Consider the following 14,922-nt stretch of genomic DNA (forward strand, 5'->3'; position numbering starts at 1 on the left):
CGATCAAGGAGAGTTTGTAATTTATAGTGATGCTTCTCATAAGGGATTAGGTTGTATTCTAATACAGCACGATAAAGTTATTCCATATGTGTTTAGACAACCGAAACCTCATGAGTAGAAGTATCCTACTCATGACTTGGAATGGGCAGCAATAGTATTCACTTTGGAGATTTTAAGACATTATCTATGTGGAGAAAGGTGTGAGATTTATACGGACCATAAGAGTTTGAGGTATGTATTCATGCAGAAGGAACTCAATATGAGATAACGAAGATGGTTGGAGATGATCAAGGACTATGATTGCATGATTAACTATGTCTATGGTAGGAAAAACAAATGTAGTGGTAGACGTCTTAAGAAGGAAGGAAAGATCAAATGTGTTGATGGTACCAGAAAAGTTATATAAGGGATTTCAGAAGTTGGAATTAAAAGCCAGAATCTATAAGCCAAATGAATTAAAGAGGTATAGTATGATCTTTCAGCCCGAGTTGTTAGAGAAAATGAAGAGATGTCAAGAGGGAATAATGAATCAGGATGTTAATAGTTTAGTGGGGGAAAAGATATGCACTAAGAAAGATGATCAAAGTATTCTCAGATATTCTTCAAGAATTTGTATTCCACAAGTGACAGAATTAAAGAATGAGAATCTACAGAAAGCCCATAATTCTAAGTATACAATCCATCCAGGAAATATCAAGATGTACATAGATTTAAAGAAGAATTATTGGTAGCCAGATATGGAAAGGGAGATTTCAGAATGGATTAGTAGGTGTTACACATATCAAAGAATTAAAGCGGAGCATCAGAGACCCAGTGGATTATTGCAACCGTTAGAGATTCCAGAGTGGAAATGGGAGCATTATGTTATGGATTTGATAGTTGAATTACCAAGAAAAAAGTGAACCACGACGCCATTTGGTCCATAGTGGACAGACTAACCAAGTCAACTCATTTTCTGCCTATTAATGACAAGTTTTCATTGGACAAGTTGGTTCATATGTATTTAAAAGAGATAGTATTTAATTCAAGATTCTAGAAAAGTTTTCAAGAATGTTTGAGAAACTAAGTTGAATATGAGTATAGTTTATCATCCGCCGACTGACTACCGAATAAAAGAACGATGCAGACTATTGAAGTTATGTTGCGTGTTTCGCTATTGATTTTAAAGGAAATTGGGATGAGCATTTTCCCTTGATAGAATTGCTTACAACAACAATTACCACGCCAGTATTGGAATGCCTCCCTACGAAGCTCTTTACGAACGCAAATGTCAATCACCAGTATATTGGGATGAAGTTGGAGAACTTAAGATACTTAGACCAGAGTTGGTACAACCGACGAAGGAAGTTTTCGAGATTATTCAGAAAAGGCTAATTGCAGCGCAGAGTCATCAAAGGAAATATGCAGATCAAGCCAGAAAGGGCATGGAATTTGTAGATGGAGATCAAGTGTTGTTAAAGGTATAACCATGGAAGGGATTATCCAGATTTGGAAAGAAAGGAAAATTGAGTTCTTGATATGTTGGACCTTTTGAAATTTTAAGGCGTGTTGGAAAGGTAGCATACGAATTGGCATTACCACCACACATGGAGCACATTCATAACGTCTTTCACGTGTCAATGCTTAAGAAGTATAATCCAGATTCTAGGCATGTGATAGAATATGAGCCGATAGAACTTTAGGCAGATTTGTCGTATGTAGAGAATCCAATAGAGATTCTAGAAAAGAGAGAGAAAGTGTTAAGGAGTAAAGTTATAAATTTAGTAAGAGTATTGTGGAGGAACCCAAGGGTTGAAGAGTCAACATGGGAGTTAGAAAGAGATCTGCGAGAAAAGTACCCTCGTTTATTTTCTTAGGAGATTCTGAGGACAGATTCCTTTTAAGGGGGGATGGATGTAATATCCAGGATATAACGTGTAATTATTTTTCTTAATAAATAAATATTATGTGATTAATATATGAATTTGTGGTGAATTATCTGTTAATTGGTATCTGTGTTTGGTGTTTATATGTGATAAAATTGAGTATTTTCATTTTTATATGTCTAAAATAAAGTATAGAAACTTTTAATATTTCTCTGGTAATTTATATATTTTTATATGGTTTTATAAAGGATTTGTAGATTTAATTAATTATTTTTCAAATTAAATATAAATTATTTTGAATAATCGGGAATCGTCCAAATTCAACTATTTTTACATTTTTACTACCTGTAAGTCTCAGGAAAACTCCTTTCTAACCTAATTTGATTATTCCGAGCATTTTCCGTGTTTTGACTTTTTCAATTTGAAGTACGGTTTTACCCGCACGTTTCCTGGTACAAATTTTGTGATACTATTTTTGTTTCGGTAAACCGATAAAACCCGTATTTTTGAGAAACAAGATACTTTTATTAAACTATTCTATTATCATCTCGTAATTCATGTAACCAAAGCGCTGAAACCAAGACTGTATTTGCAAAAAACCCGGTTTTGATAATTATCCTAAAACCGGTACCGAACTGGATTAGTTTTGTTAATACTTAGGGGTCATTTGTTAAATCTAAACAATATTTTCTGAACGGTTAAAATTCTGAATAAATGATAAATCTGAATGCTGAATAGTTGATATCGTTTGATAGATATATTTTTCAAGTTATCTGAACGGTGATAGTTCCAATTTATTTAATAAAATGTTATTTATGTTTTTTTTATATATTGAAAATGGTTACGTGATGTAAACATAATATATTTTTAATAAAATGTGTACAAATGTCTTTTAAGGTAATAAAATTTCTTTTGAAAATAAATTAATAATTGAAAATGTTCCCGAACAAAAACATAGTATATACACAACAATACTTTTATTTGATTAAATATATGTACAATATATAAATAATTTGTATAATGAGAATTTAAATTTGAAATAGAACAATGTTTTAATTTTAAAACGAAGATAACTTGAAGAAAAATTAATGATGATAAATATAATATGTGTACATAAAAGTTAGCAAAGTGGACACATGTGAATTGTAAAGTGGATAAAAAATTATTTGAACCGTCCAGATAGAATTTGGAGGTGTAGTCGTCTAGTATGCGTCCAGACAATTTGGCTTCGTCCAAAATTTTAGAAGTAGCACTCAAACGATCCGAACAGTGCCATCCAGTCCAGATTCTCTCGTTCATGCATTATCAAATGACCACTTAGCTATTAAATACTCTATTTTTATATCCGACATGATCTAACGGGGTACCAATATTTCGTAAATATAAATAACCAATACATAATTTATTTTGTACAGAGAATCATAACCAGACACTAAAAAAAGATAATTATCCAGAGAAAATACGTATATTCACCGTGTTCTTCATAACCAAGTGAGGATTCGAAGGCATTACCGAACTCCGATTTGGGCGTGCAAGTAGTCGAATTGAAGCAATCGACGAGTAGATTCAAGTTCTTCAATCCGTATACCTACAGAATCAATATGTTATTTTATAATTATTTATTTAAACTTCAAATTAAATTAAGGTTAAATTGGAACTTTTTTATTTTGATGTTGTTTATGTGTTTTGATGATTGCATGTTGTAAATCATTGAATTCTGGTCAATTTGGTATATTATATGTTGGATTTTGAGTTCCACATCATTAAGAAATTGAGCTTTGATTTATGAAATTAAGAAATTAGGGTTTATATGGTATGAATGTTCTTAATTGAAAATTAGGAGTTTTTGATCTAAGGATTATTAATGAAATTGAATGATACCAGTAGATAGATTATGTAAAAATGATTTAATTTATATTTTTGCTTGTAGTGTTAGACTGCGGAATCGAGTTCACCGGATTCGAGTTTAACCGCCGGCGTGTATGGCTTCTTTTGGCAGGATTTTAGTTCGGGGGAGTGATAATGGTTGATGTTCCTTGTTTCGGGCATTTGGGAAGTCACTGATCGATTTGGCTACCAAAAAGACAGAAGATCAGAGCTTTTAAAGCCTCGTTAGAGTTCGCCGGATTCTGGGGAAACTCCGTCTTGTTCTAGGTGTACTTCGCCTAACCCGGTTGACCCGGATTTTCGATCTACAAGGAACCCGACTTTGATCTTATTTTTCTCAACATTAAAACTTAAACCTGTTTATGCAATTCTGTTTTTAAAATAAATTCAGAAATTCATTATTTTATTTCTAAAATTTATTTTTAATTCCAAAAATCATTATTTTAATACCAAAATTCATTTTTAATTCAAAAATAAATCTGAATTATTTATTTAATTAATTTTAGTTAATAATTAATTATTTAATTGGTTAATTAATTTAAATATTAATTGATTAATTGATTAATTAATTAAATAAACAATTTATTAATTTAAATTAATTATTTAATCAGAGTTAATTATTTCTTTTGATTTAAAAATTTTGAAAAATAGTTTTGAGTTTTAAAATATTTTTTATAAGTTATATTTAAGGCTCGTTAATTATTTATGGATGATTTTAAAGTCAATTTCAGGCATTCGAACCTTGTTAATTATTTAGAAAATGATTTTTTTACTTATTTTAATTCCGAAAAATGTTTAAAAATTCGTATTAGATACCAGGAAAATCATTTTTACCCTGAACCTTCTTTGAAAATTATTTCTATCAAATACCTTACGTGCTATGTGTTATGTGTTATCTGATTGATGTAATATATGCCTATGTGTTTATTGTTTGACTGTTTTAGTCATAACTTTCAATCCGTAAGTCGGATTTGGGTGAAACGAAGGGTAGATATAAGCTTGTAACGTCTATGTGATGATTAGAGTGATATAAGATTAAGTATTGATAGATACTTGTAATTTATAGAAGAGGAAACAAGGCGTAGAAAAAGAAAACAAGTGATCAGTAAATAGAACTGAGGCGCAAAAAAAATAAAGTAAGTGATCAGTGAATAAATTCGAGGCGTAGAAAAAGAAGACAAGTGGTCATTGAGTAGAACCATTAAGTGAATGCAAGTAAAGTTGGAAAGCATTTGTGATAAGGCAAGTGTTCTTAAACCTTCTTGATATATATTACAAGTATACCCTGATGTTCATGTTTTATACTGCATATGCTTTGAAATGCCTGAGATATACCCAATATTAGCATGTGGTAGTTGAAATACTTAGCCCTAAACCCTGATCGAAATATTTGATACTTGAACTGTATGACTTTTTCATTATGAACCATTGATTGTTAAACTCCTAGATACCAACACTCATAAATACGATACTACTCCACAAATACATACACACCATACACCAAATACTGAAACAGAATTACTTGAATATACAAAATTTATAAAGTTCTACAAATACCTTGTAACATCAAAGAACTAAACCTTTAAACGACTGTTCATCTATTACTTGATTCTTATATAGGCTGGAAGCCATTCTTCATACGTACCTTGACATACCCTTGTGATACTCCTGAATTGTATTACACTTTTATATAAATGTTTTATCAATGTTGATTATGATCTTGTTTTATTGAATTACATTGTTTATGATATTGAATTGTTATAGAATTGGATAGTTTTCTAAATATGGACTAGATTCGTGGTCAGACCAGATTGATGGTCATATTAGTCCAATGTGTGCCTTGGATCCAGTATTTAGAGCAGATCTATGTGCCTTGCTCGGGGTTAGTGTGTGACTGATCAGCAGCCTAACCTTGGTTTTAAAATTAAAAATGTATGTCCAATTCTAATAATTGCTTAACAAGAAACTTGATTCCTCTAAATTATTTCAATTTATCATTACCTTCGTTATTGTTATTATGACTTGCTAAGCTAGTTAGTTGTGACGGCCTCAACCCAGGTCAGGAGTTGACGTCACCAACCACAATAATAATAAACATAATATAATCCAAATCATTAGTTATACATAACCATGACCCCTTTACCAAGACCTTTTCCAGGTTTAAGTATGACTTAGGTTACATCTACTACCAAACTAACTTAACAAATCAGCCTGACATAACTAACTTAATACACCAACTCAGCAGACCATCTTTGGTCCAACACAACAATCTCAAAGGAGCCTGACATGGAAGGAACTGAAACTCTGCCTTGACTGCCACGGAAGAACTCCTAGGCATCTGCAATACATATATAAAACATTCTGCAAGGGTGAGCAATCAATTGCTCAGCAGTACCACTATATGAATAACAAGTAAAGCAATTTATGATAAAACAGTGATAGGAACAGAAATTTACAGCTCATTTACAAAAAAACATGGTAAACATTCATAAACTGGATATTCAAAACTAGCATGTTTTGAGATAAAACAACAATATCAGTCGTGTGTTGTGTATAAATACCAGAGTTAAATCTTAGCATGCTATTCTCATTTCCAAAATCACTGTTCCATTACAAGAACCATAAAACCATCTGTCCCGTTACGGGGACCACAAAACCATTCGTTCTGTTATTGGAACCACAATATCATTTGTTCCGTTACGGGAACCACTAAATCAAAATGATATATATAATTGGATGAATCCTAGGGATAGCTGATTAGTCTATCCCACCACAAACCTGTTCCAAAACTTAGAGACTAGCTAGTCTCTGTCACGCTGGACTAAGCGGTTTAAATAGGGCGCGCAACCGACTTAGCCTCTTACGCAAACCCGCTGGGCCGTTATGGGCCTCTTACGCAACCATCCAATATCTGATCTGTTTTTATCCAGTTTCGAAACCATTTATACCTATCTCTTTTAAACAGTTCTATCACATCACACATTTCCAAAACCTTTCCAATTTTAATCATAATCTAGAGATAGGTATTTTCAGAAGTCACTTTTTCCCAAAAACTTCAGTTAATAAAACATATTTAAATACGGGGAATACGTAACTTAAAATGTTCCGTTACAGTACGTAAAATAAATAAATAATTATTCATATATACTGTACTGTAAAAGTTTTATTCAAGGTTACTTGCCTTGCAGAGCTTTACAGCTATTACTAATTGACTTTGAGCCGACTCGAAGGCTCGGGCTTTATCGTCTATCCACTAGATCACCCTGGATTCGACCTCAACACTCAAGTCTTTCGATTGGAACCTTACGGAGTTTATCGACTGACCACCAGACTATCTTTCGTCCAATGCCAATTCTCGGGCCTTTCGACTAGAACCTACAGAGTTGAAATACTCTATATTAGACGTCTAGGTATGTTTGACATATCCTCGCTAACAACCTGCCCATTCAATATCAAATCCCGACTCGTAATTATACATATTATAATAATACATGCAATAATTAGGATTCACGTATTCAAGTTTCGGTTCTATACTTAAAACTTGGTTCGACGATCATTTTCAGAAAATACATATACTCGTCGCTTTAGAAGACAGATTGTTAAAAACAGATCAGATATTGGATGGTTGCATAAGAGGCCCATAACGGCTCAGCGGGTTTGCGTTAGAGGCTAAGTCGGTTGCACTCCCTATTTAAACCTCTTAGTCTAGCGTGATAGAGACCTAGCTAGTCTTTGAGTTCCGGAACAGGTTTATGGTGGGATAGACTAATCAGCTGTCCCTAGGATTCGTCCAATTATATATTTGATTTTGATTTAGTGGTTCCCATAACGGAACAGATGATTTTGTGATTCCAGTAAAGAAACGAATGGTTTTGTGGTCCCCGTAACGGGACATATGGTTTTATGATTCCTGTAATGGAACAATGGTTTTGGAAATGAAAATAGCATGCTAAGATTTAACTCTGGTATTTATACACAGGACACGACTAATATTGTTATTTTATCTCAGAGCATGCTAGTTTTGAATATCCAGTTTATGAATGTTTACCATGTTTTTTTGTAAATAAGCTATAAATTTTTGTTCCTATCACTATTTTATCATAAATTACTTTACTTGTTATTCATATAGTGGTACTGCTGAGCAATTGATTGCTCACCCTTGCAGAATTTTTTATATATGTATTGCAGATGCCTAGGAGTTTCTTCCGTGGCAGTCAAGGCAGAGTTCCAGTTCCTTCCGTGTCAGGCTCCTCTGAGATTGTTGTGTTGGACCAAAGATGGTATGCTGAGTTGCTGTATTAAGTTAGTTGTGTCAGGCTGATTTATTAAGTTGGTTTGGTAGTAGATGTAACCTAAGTCATACTTAAACCTGGAAAAGGTCTTGGTAAAGGGGTCGTGGTTATGTATAACTAATGATTTGGATTATATCGTTTATTATTATTGTGGTTTTTGACGTCAACTCCTGACCCCGGGGTTGAGGCCGTCACAGTTGGTATCAAAGCTACAGGTTTGAGTCCCTGATTTAGGTTAGGAGTAAAGTCAAAATAGTGCAGGAAGATTTATACATAAATTTGAGTCAGCAACTCAATCAGAGGAGTGAGTCTAAGAGTTCAGTCGAGGGTTTTGAAGGCGAAACCCTGACGCCTGTTAAGGATTGGCTGGAAGTGCCCTGGCTTTTAATAGGTCTCCCTCGTATATGTATCGTTGGCAATGCCGATAGGGATTTATATATTCCTTTCGAGAAAACGAGTCTGATCGCGAGAGTTCAGTGTTTGAGCGGGCCTTTGAGGTGTCAGCTGAAGAGATGCCAACGTTATTTCTAAATATCGTATTTTTTATGTCAAGGAATGTTATTGGACCAAGTGTGTGACCTCGGTGAGTTCGGATAGTATGATAATAGCCGGTGGCTACTATGATAGCCAAGTTTCATGAAGTATGTGGATCAGTATTGTGGGTTGTATCTTTGAACCTTTATACTACTTTTTTGAGATGTATTTTGTTTCCAGAGTAATTGTTTCCTATCCCATAAGTTGCTTACTTTTCCTATGAGAAAGTTGAGAACTCGGAGAAAGCAACTTAGGTTTCTGTTGTTTCCATCATAAATCAGATTTTCTTCCTCCCTATTTGTGAATTTTCTAACTAAACATTTTTTCTTTTTTCGGTGACTCTTTCGGTTGATGGGGCAAACAATGCATATGAGTTGACCAATTATCGGTGTGACAAAAGGGTCTGGTGGGATGCCACCGAATTATTTGTTGTGAACTATGCGGTGCTAAGACTGGCCATCTTATGTACTTGTATGGTTGCTCTCAGTCATACCTACCTTTTCTTCATTGTTCCTTCTTATTCAATTTCCTTAATTTCGAAATTCCATGACAATGAATTTATCAGTAATCTTTGTAGTAGACGGTCTTGATTATTGGGAGTAAATGAAAGTTGACTGTCAGGAAGAATGAAAGTCCTATATCAGGATATTATTTAAGAATAATGGTGACAGCGAGAGTTTAGGACCTAGTAGTGGAGTTATAGCCTCGGGAAGAGTAATTCAGTGGTTGATGAATCACTTGTGGGTGATAAAAAATCATCCTGAGAGGAATGGTTGGTTGAAATTTGTACTATGGTTCCTAGAAGAGTTCAGTGTTCCTTAAGTTGACTTGAGTTATCCGTTTGTTCTATGTAATTATGGCTGATATAGTCAGTCAAGTCTTGTTGCATATCAGATTAGTTTAGCTGTCGTACTTGAGTAGTGATGAGAAGTTAGTTAATTGATGTTATATTGAGGAGCCATGCTACGGTGATTAGTTTCTTTATAATTCAGTTTTCTCGTACTTTTGTTGATTCTACTACTGACATCGTTGCTATTGTTGCTAGTGCTGTTAATCTAGATCTCTATTATAAATGGACCATGATATTAAAGAGATGGGTATTTTGATTGGGCAGCATTTTCCTGATAAAGGAAGATGCCACCCAAGAAAGCTACCCAGTCTAAAGAAAATAGTAGTGATTTTGCGGAGGGCCTATTTATAAAGAAAATTCTGGATTTGTTGTGCCAGCAGCAACAACAACAGCGGTAGTTAGTCCAACAGGTTCAGCAGCAGAAACTACTGTTGCAGTAGCAACAGCAAGAAGTGAACCACAATGTTAATTTCAAACCTTTCCAGAGTATTAAACTCCCCCTGAGTTTAAAGGTGAACCTATTCCAGTGAATGCTAGAACATGGTGAAAAGAGATGGAGAAAGCTTTCTGTTAGACGCAAAACACGCGTTAATAATTCACGCAAGTATACGCGTTCGCAAGTAGTATAAGATATAAATCAGATTCATTCCCATAGAGACTGGCTTTGGTTAACTAATTAATTTATGCACTTAAGCAACAATGTATGGTTATTATTCAATGCTAAGACGATAATAAATTAAGGTTGTTTATAACTAAGAATTAAACTAACAATTATAACTAAGAGAATAAAGAGGGTTGTATATTATATGAGACAAACATGGGATTCTAACTTCATTCAATAGCCTTATTGTTCTTAACCTTAGCATGTAAAGGTGATGACACTAATCAGACAACACGAAACTGATAAATGTCAACTTTCGTTGCACGAATAACATACTATCAGACATCCACAAAAGAGATAGAAGCTGAATAGACACCAATTATATTGAGACCCTATATGTCTATAGAATTTGACAACATAAAGGTTTAAAGCACAAGTTATCTATCATGATTACATAGGGCAAGTAAGATGGTTAAAATTACCTACGAATCATGCATAACAATAACACATTAACCTATGCTAGCATGGCAAGTTTTAAATCCTTAAATTCACTATCATTTCATTAAAGATTAACATGCTATCTTATAAGTTCGTGACGCTCATAAGACGAATACGCACAACCAATACTAGGTTATCATACAATCACCACACACTAAGGCATCGAAACAAATTAACTAAAGAAATCCATAAATAAATCTGTTAGAACCCCACAATAACGATTAGCCCATAATCGGACTCATCATCAACGTGGGTTCCGATGAAAGCATGGTATAACCAATCTAGTCTTTATAATTAAATAACAAAACCAAGTATGAAACAAGAGTAAGGTTCACAAGTAAGAAAACTAGCATCCAAGTTACAACTTAGAATAAAGATTCAAAAGTAAAAACAAGATCTTCTTCGTCTCCATTGAATCTGTGCTAAAATGGTCTTCTTACGACTCTCCTTGCGCTCTAGTACGTCTCTCTCTTGAAAACGTCCTTTATTTGAATATATATAGCAGCCCCATGCAATCCAGAATTCCTCCAATTGTAATTATAATATAATCAAGATTCTTTGAATTCGCACCGGCGTGGCCGCGCGCTGCCTTTCTGACATCCTGGCGTGGCCGCGCGCTTGACCAGCGCGGACGCGCCGTACCTCTGGAAAAAACTTCAGATTTCTGATTTTCTTTGCTGCTTCGAGTCGGCTTTCTACGAGCTTTTATTCCAACACCACCTTGACACCAAATTAGCACCAAAACAATGCTAATTCACCTGATTACCTAGATAATGCCTGAAATGCAAAAATACTAGAAAACACGTTAAAACACTTAACAACTTGAGTACAAACGCATCAATTCAAAGCTTAATAGAGCATTATAAAGTGTCATAAATGCCACTCAACATACCCCCAAACTTGAATCGATGTTTTTCCTCAAGCATAAACAAACTCAAAGAATAAGAACAAAAATGCATGAATGCAACTAATATGAATGCAACGATCCTAATAGAATAACTAAACCAATCAACGAGCAACATCTCAACAAATGCAGTTACTCGCATAAAGATCAATCAAATCATACAAATCAATTTACAAACTAGAGATGTGCGTGTGTGCAAATGCTTACAGATATACTATCACAACTAGATCAATAATCATGACTCACTACTCAACAAGACAATTGCAAGGTTATAAATAAAATAAAAAGCTAGACTTAAATTAACTTATAACACTTCAATTCTTATATTTGAGTTTTATATGGATTCATGCTTTAATTCAAACAATACAACACACTTATGTTTATTTGATCGTGAAATGAGTGAGGTCCACAAAAGACTTATACAATAGTACCCATGTAGCGAGAGTTAGGTTAGCGGATCCCAGACTATAAAAGCCTTAGGTCACTAGGCACAAAGTCCCCTAAGAACTTAATAACTCGAGTACTAAAGAGCCCACTCGTGATCAATTATACATAACACTTATTCTTTTTTTCTTTTTTTTCTTTTCTCTTTCTGAACGAGTGTGTTTCGCTCCATCTCGTTCAACTCTAGACTACTCATATAAATATGAGCCGGCTACTAGCCATTTGACACCTAACCACAACAACTAGCAATAGAATCCAATTTTTCTCCAATTTCTAAAAATCCATGTTATTTTATTATTAAGAGAATATCCTAAATTTTAAATATAAACAAGCGATTAAACCTTGACAAATAAACAAACCATGATCATGATCTAGCGCTTAAGCAACCTATAAGACTTAGTGAAATACAAGTGTCTCTAGCATGCAAATTAATTCAAAAAGACTTAACATCACTAAATATGGCATCACTACACTAGCATCAATATCACAAATTAATCGGAAAAATTATCTAAGGGATCATGTTATAATGCAAATGCATGAACTATATAAACAAACTAACATAAAAATTACCAAAAAAATAAAAAAAACTACATGGAAAAATATGCACTATATGAACTAAACTATCATCTATATGCAAACTATATGCGACTCACACAAAACATATTCCTTCAACTAATACCCCCAAACTTAAAATATTCACTGTCCTTAGTGAAGGTAATAGTAAGGAATTCAGGCATACCTAATCAGAATCAGGCTCATCACCCTCAACGGGTGGAGTGTTAGGTGTTTCCCGAGGTGGATACATGGAATCCTCGCCAAAAACTGGCCACTGGATATCAACACCGGTGGCTCGAAAAGCTGTCCCAAATGCCTGGGTGAGATCACGTGCAAACCTGTTGTGGATGTCATGCATCAGATCCATCCTCCTAGCTAGACGCCTGTACTGCATCATGCTCATGCCAGCTCCCATATCAGCTCCTTCCTCCTCCTCATGTGCCTACTGCGATGGCCCTGCCTCATCTCCTAGCTGAGATCTCCATGCAGTCCTGCTCGCCTGAGTGGCCCCAGCAGTTGGCCTCTCACCAGGTAGGTAGTCAAAAGTATAACCAAGCCCCTTCAGATCGGGCTTGCCTCCAACCCAATCTTCTTCACAACGGACGCATACGGAATAGACCCCGTGGTACTCCCCCTCAAGAACTTCAGGATACCCTGATAAATCACCACCCCCAAATCCACATAATCGCCCTGAAGAATGCCCCATAACAGCCGTGCACGCTCCACAGTAATCTCATGCACATGCGAGGATGACATGATATTAGCACAAATAAACGCGTTCCATGCACGGGCAAACTTGTTCATGCTGAAAGCCAGGAACGTAGAATACTCGGTCGTACCCCTCTTAATCTTCCAGTGAGTGTCGGGCTGGCACAGCGTAGCAACAATAAGATCCAGATCAAAGTCCTCTAGAGTCTTATCATTCCACGTGTCTTGCCCGGGCTTCCTCACAGGCTGCTCAATCACCGTCCTGATAGCCTCTGCACTGTACTCCACAGTCCTCCCTCGAACCACCGTGAAGCCATTCTTCTCAGCCTTCGCGTTCGTATAGAACTCGCGAACAACACTCATGGGCATAACAGCAGGTGTCTTGCAGAAAGGAACCCAACCCATCTCCAGAATCATGGTTTTTAAACACTCATGGGCATAACGCACTTGCTCAGAAATTTTTAAAAAAAAAGAAAAAAAAAGAGAAATAAATAGTGAAAAAAAAATATGGTTTAATGCATAATTGATCACGAGTGAGCTCTTTGGTATTCGAGTTATTCAGTTCTTAGAGGACTTGGTGCCTAGTGACCTAAGGCTTTTATAGTCTAGTATTCGCTAACCTAACGCTCGCTAAATGGGTACCATTACATAAGTCTTTTGTGGACCTCACTCATTACACGATCAAATAAGAATTTGTTTATTGTGTTGAATAAAGCATGATTCTGTAATAAATTCCAGTGATCTTGAAGTGTTATAAGTCATTTTGTGTCTATAATATATTCTTCGTATAATCTTGTGATTGTCTTTAGGATAATTGAGTTATGATAATTGATCTAGTTTTGAAGCATATCTGTTAAGCATTCGCACACACCACGTTTCTAGTTGTATGCTAGCTTGCGTGATTAGATTGATCTTTAGTCGCCCAATTGCATTTGTTGAGATGTCATGTGTTGGTTGGTTTAGTCATTGCGATGGGGATCGCTGCATTTCATGTAGTTTGCATTCATGCATGTTTTTATTTTATTTTTGAGTCTGTGACGCTTGAAGACAAACATCGATTTAAGTTTGGGGGTGTGATAAGTGGCATTTTATACCACTTAGAACGTCTTATAATGGCTTGAATTGATGTCTTAAAATCAAGTATTTTGTGTATTTGATGCGTTTTTGTAGTGTTTTTGCATTTCAGGGTATAACTTACGTAATTAGGGAGATTTCATCATAATAATCCTAGGGGAGTACTTGCAACCAGTTGCGGGGAGTTGTGCGAAGAAATCAGCAATATCAGGAGCAAAAAGATGATTTTTCCAGAAGCTGTGCAGGCGCCCGCCTCGGATGTTTAGGCGACCGCATGGAGATGCAGGCGCCCGTGTGGGAACTGAGGCGGCCGCCTGGGGTCGTAAATTTAGAATCTGGATTTTTCTAATTTGAGTTCTATTGGGCTTCTGACGGTGCTGTTTCTTGTGAACTTCTATATAAGTAATCTTGGGAGAAGTTTCACAATAACAAGTATCAACAAGTAACAAGCAAGGAGCAAGGAGAGAAGATTAAGAAGACCGTTTTAGCACACCACAACGAAGAAGAGGAAGCATACGTTATCTTGTAATTCTTTTTATTCATTTTAACAGTGGATGCTAGTTTTCTTTACTTTGAACCTTAATACTCTTGTGATGTACTCTGGTTTTAATAAGTATTTTTATTAGTTTATATTATTGTGTGATTATCATGTTTTCATATGAACCCATGGTGACGATGAGTTCTATCATGGGCTAATCGTGATCATGGGG

Source organism: Apium graveolens, chromosome 9 (genome assembly GCF_009905375.1).
Source record: "Apium graveolens cultivar Ventura chromosome 9, ASM990537v1, whole genome shotgun sequence".
Classification (NCBI taxonomy): domain Eukaryota; kingdom Viridiplantae; phylum Streptophyta; class Magnoliopsida; order Apiales; family Apiaceae; genus Apium; species Apium graveolens.